The 6,561-nt window shown below is 39.3% G+C and overlaps 1 pseudogene; it reads right to left on the reverse strand.

Moving 5' to 3' along the window:
- LOC102821091 overlaps nt 1-5,748 on the reverse strand; it is a 56,056-nt pseudogene extending 50,308 nt beyond the window's left edge.
- Between the last annotated feature and the right edge of the window lie 813 nt (nt 5,749-6,561).

The following is a 6,561-nucleotide window of genomic DNA, read 5'->3' on the forward strand; positions in this document are numbered from 1 at the left end:
TTTTCTAATGAATGTGAAAGCTGGACAGTGAATAAGAAAGACCAAAGAAGATTTTATGCATTTGAAGTGTGGTGTTGTCAAAGAATATTGAAAGCAGAGTGAATTGACAAAAGAACAAATGAATCTGTCTTGGAGGAAGAACTGCCTGAAGACGTTTTAGAAATGATAATAGAAATAATTCATCTCAAGTACTGTGGGCATGAAATCAGGAGAGACCAGTCCCTAGAGAAGAACATCATGCTTGGTAAAGTAGAGGGTCAGTTAAAAAAAATGAAGTCATCCAACAAGATGGACTGACACAGTGGGTTCAACATGGGCTCAAACATAACAATTGTGAGCATGGTACAGGACTGAGTAGTGTTTTGCCCTGTTGTACATAGGGTCAATGTGAGTCAGAATCGATTTGATGATGCCTAACAACAATAAATAGTATTACAATTATTAAACTCAGTGGTGTGGCAATGTGGGTTCATGCGCCAGACTGCAAAGCTGTTTGAACTGCAAGGTTGGCAGTTCAAGCTAACCAGCTGCTCCTCGGAAACCATATACAGTGTTACTATGGGTCAAGAGCGACTCAACGGCACTTAACAACAACAACAACAACAACAACAACAATAAGAGCACAAGTTATGAATTATTGCTACACAGGAAAACAAAAGCATTTATAATAGCCACCCAAAAGATGAAATACTTAGGAATAAATCTAACCAGTAGAACAAAAGAGCTACACAAAGAAACCTACAAAACACTAAAAAAAAAAAAGAAGAAGAAACCTCCAAAAATGGAAGAATATATCATACTCATGGATGGGGGCCAGGTGTGGCACTTTGGGATAAGCACTGGACTGCTAACTACATGGTCAGTGGTTCAAACCCATCACCTGTTCCTCAGAAACCCTATACAGGGTTGCTATGAGGTGGAACTTATTCAATGACACTTAACAACACCAACAACCATGCTTGTGTATGTTGTTGTTGTTGTTGTTACGTGCCGTAGAGTCAGTTCCGACCCATAGCGACCCTGTACAGGGTTTCCGAGGGTGTAAATCTTTACGGGAGTAGAAAGCCTTATCTTTCTCCCGCAGAGCGGCTGGTAGTTTCGAACCGCTGACCTTAAGGTTCGCAGCCTGAGTCGTAACCACTACGCTACCAGAGCTCCTTATAGAACCAACAAATAACATCATGATAAATGGAGAGAAGACTGGAGTTGTCAAAGACATCTTTTGTTTGGATACACAATTACCACTCACGGAAGTAGCATTAAGGCACAGGGTAGTAGAGAGAATTACACAGAACTCCAGAGATTTGTAGAGAATCCCCTTCAAGAAATCAGCAGAGTTCTGATCAGCACATACAAATGAGGAAAACACCCAAGTTTGGGGAAACAACCACACACAAAAGATCAAAGGGAAGAATATTGAGTCATAGGAAAAGCTATGCCATAGGATATTTGTGGATTGATTCCTCTATGTCAGGCAAGTTCATTCATAGCGACCCTATATAGGGTTTCTAAGGAACAGCTGGTGAGCTTGAATTGGCACCACAGGATAAACACTAGACCTCAAGGTCAGTTTGAATATATATATTAGAACCGATTCTACAACATTTAATAACAACATACACATGTTGTTAAGTACCATAGCGTCAGTTACACAAACCTTATGCAGTGACATTGTATAAGATTTCCAAGACTAAATCATCACTGACATCAGATGGATCTTGACTGAAAGCAGAGAATACCAGAATGATTTTTCTTGTGCTTTATTGACTATGCAAAGACATTTGTCTGTGTGGATTCATAACAAACTATGGATATCATTGAGAAGAATGGGTATTCCAGAATGCTTAATTAATTGTGCTCATGAGGAACCTGTACTTAGACCAAGAAGGAGTCATGTGAACAGAACAAGGGGATGCAGAATGCTTTAAAATTAAGAAGTATGTGCCTGATTGTATCCTTTCACTTTATTTCCTCTATCTGTATGGGGAGCAAATAATTGTATGAAGAAGAACGTGGCATCAGGAGGAGGAAGACTCTTTAATAAACGCAAGAGAAAAATGAGGCTTTACTTAACAACAGCTACAAAGATGCACAGGGTCTCTATGAGTTGAAATTGAAACAGTGGCAGTGGGTTTGGTTTAGCACTGTAGGATAAGCACTGGACCTGCAAGATTGGTTTGAACCACAAGGTGGATGGTTCAAATGCACCTACTACTCCTTGGAAACCCTATACAGCGTTGCTATGAGTCAGAACTGACTTGACGTCACTTTAACAACAACAGCATACTTAACCATGGATTCAGCTCAGAAAATCACTCATTCCAATCTGACTGTGGAGCCTGATGTGGCGCTGTGGGTTAAGGCATTGGACTGCAAGGTTCAAGCTCACCAACTGCTCCTCGGAAACTCTACGCAGGGTTGCTCTCTCTGGGTCAGAACAGACTCTACTGCACTTAACAACAACAACAGCAATCTGACTGAAAAGGCTTCCCTCATCTCCTCAGAGGTCCCTTTTATTTTTCTTCTTCTTTTTTTTTTTTTTTTTTGTCTTTTAAAGCTCATCTCTAATTCTATTGAAAGCAGGAAGTCTTCCATGCCTGGAGGAACTAAATTTGGTTTCTCCCATCAACTGAAAAGCACCACCTCCCCAACTCCCACCCCACCCCACCCAGCACAGGATATTCACATTGTTTCTTAAAAGTAAAATAAATAAATACAGAAAACCAAAATCAAAACTTCAAACTGACCACAAAAAGTACTTGGTGTGTATTTGGGCAATTTGTGAATAAACATGTGAAATGTTTATTTTACTCTTTTAAAGCTGAAGTTTCTGGACTAAGGAAAATATAACATATATACACTGTCAGGCAACAGACAAACTGGACACATTTTAAAATATTGGATAATAGAGAAAAAAATTTTTCAAACTGAAGGTTCTGCAGGATTATCTACCACCAAATCTCAGGGCTGGATTTAATCAGGGCTAATATAATTGTTTTCATTTAAGAATTGCTCATTAGAGGTCATATCCCCATGGTGTTCTGGTCACTCTATGGAATATATGCAAGCTCTGACCCTTATTCCATGTCACTTCCCTGGAGTAAGTCTGTGCTCTTGGCTGAGCTTTCCTTGGGAAGAAAAGCTGAAAAGTTTCTTGGTACTGAGCCATACTCCCATCTGGGATAAAGATTAAGGAAGAGGAAGGAAACTTTTGTTCAGATTATAAATCCCAGATGCTGCCACATTAATAGCTCTACACATCCCAATGGTGCTTACTTCAAACATTTGGTTTTCTAACTCTCCTCTCTAAAGAATGTGCTGGTAACTGTCAGAAGTCACAGAGGCATGTCCCACTTCATTGCTGCTGATAGAATAAAGGGAAATCCCTAGACCTTATTGTGGTTTATCAACTTTCACTTAGAGCAATGTTTCCTAGCGTGGAGACTTGCATACCCCAAGGATTCGTGAGAATTGTTAAAGAGGTCACCATGTCAGCTTCAAGCCAACAGAACATTAACCACCATCAAGGAACTTAGTTACTGTTGGGCTTATAGAAAGCCACTTAGTTATTCTAAATAAGAGTTCTCTGATCATATCCCTTGCAAAATTGAAAGAGCAAATAGGTCAAAGCTGATATACAGAAGGAAAGTAGCAAAAAGAAATGTGATTGAATGACAACAGAAGAGGAAAAAAAGAATTAGTAAAGGAAGAGAATGTGGAAAGAAAAAATAAGCAGAAAAGTGAGTACACGGTACAACAAAACCAATTCAATTACTAAGTCAATGTTTTTAATTACAGTAATAATTGCAGGCACAGCTTCTGCGGGAAGAACTTTTCTGAAGAAGTCTAGATAAGAACTATTGGATCAGCATTACTGGGTTTTTTAATTTACCCTATTGTTTATGTTGTTATTCCAACTCATGGTGTTTTCATTTAATGCAATTGGAACGGCTGCATAGGGTTTTCAACCAAATCGTCAGGCCTGTCTTCCAAGATGCCTCCGGGTAGGTTCACAGCCACCCAGATACTCCTTCCTTTTACTGAGAGTTCCAATATGGATTGGTCTATCAAACTCTGGTATTGGTTTTAAATTTTAAAATTTTGTTCATTGTGGATTGCCTTACATCTAATTCTGTTTTTAAATACACTGCTTTAAAATAGTACTTATTTTGATTACATAGTTTCTTGTTGTTAGATGCTGTTGAGTCAGTTCGGACTCATACTGATCTATATAGGGTTTACAAGGAGCAGCTGGTGGACTTGAACCATGACCTTATGGTTAGCAATCCAGTGCTTATTTCCAGTGCCTTGACAGTTCTCCATTTAATTTGTTGTTGTGGTTAAGTGCCATGGAGTCAGTTCTGACTCATAGCGACCCTGTATAGGGTGTCCAAGGAGCAGCTGGTGGGCTTGAACCACTGACTTCGTGACTAGTAGCCAAGCGCTTATCCTAACGCATCACACTTGGTTCTCTTTAAATTTTGCTCCAAAGGAGAATCCCTCACTCATCTCACCTTGGTCCAAGCTCTATGGATCATTTTTGTCTTTAAATTTTAATTTGATAATATCAGATTGGGAGTCCTAGTGGGGTGCTATAGAATAAACATTGGACCTTAGGATCAGTTTAACCACAAGGTCGGCAGTTCAAACACACTAACAGCTCCTCAGAAAACCTATACAGGGCCACTATGAGTAGGAACAGATTCAATGACACTTAACAACAACGCTGTCGGTCTAAGAGATGGAAAAACAGGTATTTCTTCTAAATGGAAAATCCAATTAAGCATCTGGGTTCAGCTAACAGAGCCTTAAAACTGGAGACTTTTGGGGAAGTTATACTCATCAATTATGGAGTTAGAGAAAGCTTGTGCCTTGAAGAATCAGAAGACTTTTTCTGAAAAAAAGTTTCTTCAGGCTGCTCGTTTACATCAAGGCCAAAGCCTCACAAGCACTATTCTCATGATCATCTCCCACTCTGTCACAGACCCAAAACCTTGAAGTAAAACCACAGACTTTGTTCCTGCCATGTCTGATGAGAAGGATAAACCAAGAACACCGTAACTCTCAGATTTACATTGCAATTTGAAGATGACAAACTTTTCCCTAAGCAAGGTGAGAAGGTTCAGGAAAAACATGTTTTGAAAGTTAATTTATCTGTTCATGTGATAAAGGATGTCTAAACAAGGATTTCACATGAAGTTTAGATTTGTAGGAGCCCCGGTGGCATGGAGGTTAAATTGCTCAATTCGCTGAATTGCGAATGCACCAGCCACTCCAGGAGAAGCATGTGGCAATTTGCTTCAGTAAAGATTGTAGCCTGGGAAACCCCATGGAGAAATTCTTCTCTGTCCTATTGGTTCATATGAGTCAGAATTGACTACCATTGCAATAGGTTTGGTTTGGTTTGGTTTATTAGAAGACTGTGAGTCCCTGGGTGGTGTGAATGGTCAATGTGCTTGGCTGCTAATCAAAAGGTCGAAGGGTTGAGTCCACCCAGAGGGGCCTTACAAGAAAGAACTGGGGACCTACTTCTTAAAACTCTGTGGAACACAGCTGTACTCGGACACACATATGTTTGCCAGCAAATAACTCAAGGACAAGACATTTGATTTTAATAGGATATCACAGAAATGCATTTAGAAGGAGACTACAGAAATATAAGAGTGTTTTTGTGGAATAAAACAAAATAGACAGACCTAAGAAAATCTGATTTAATCTTACCTTTTCATCAACTATATATTCTGGCATATTGCCACCAGAAAATGCGGGTGACTCTGACATTTGGAATGTAGTTGCTGTTGTTGTTAAGTGCCGTCAAGTCGGTTCCGACTCATAGCGACCCTGTACAGGGTTTCCGAGGCTGTAAATCTTTATGGGAGCAGAACGCCTCATCTTTCTCCCGCGGAGCAGCTGGAGTAAATCATAAAAGTATCTATTATCTTGTTAACTATGTTTTAAAGAAGAATAAGCAGAGTACTAGGCATATTACTTGTGTTATTTTTTAAATCCCCATAACAATGATGAATAGGAGATTTTATTACCACCATTTTCCATAAGCAGAAGTTGAAACTTGGAAAAGTGATTTGCCCCCAACCAAATGAAGCAGCTTATTAGGAGTGGATTGGACCCGATTTTTAACCCAGTTCTATCAGATTCCAAAATCATCCCACTTTCCTCTATACCTGGGATTGGAAATCTATAGCTCACATACCACCTTGTCTTCCACCTCCTTTTGTATGGCCTGCAAACAAAGAATGTTTTTTATATTTTTAATGATTAGGAAAAGAAATCAGGAGTAGTATTTTGTGACATATTAAAAATACATGAAATTCAAACATCAGTGCCCATCAATAAAGTTTTATTGGGGTATACCCACATTCATTCTTTCTGCCTTCCTATCTATAACCACTTTTATACTACAAAGGCAGACTTGAATAGTTGCTACAGAATCATATGGCTTGCAAACCCAAAAGATTTACTGCCTGACCCTTTAAAATAAAGCTTGCTGACCCCTTTCTCTACCAGCTTTCCTCCTACTTTGATAGAAATGAAGTATGGTTG

This window comes from Chrysochloris asiatica, unplaced genomic scaffold (genome assembly GCF_000296735.1).
Source record: "Chrysochloris asiatica unplaced genomic scaffold, ChrAsi1.0 scaffold00190, whole genome shotgun sequence".
Classification (NCBI taxonomy): domain Eukaryota; kingdom Metazoa; phylum Chordata; class Mammalia; order Afrosoricida; family Chrysochloridae; genus Chrysochloris; species Chrysochloris asiatica.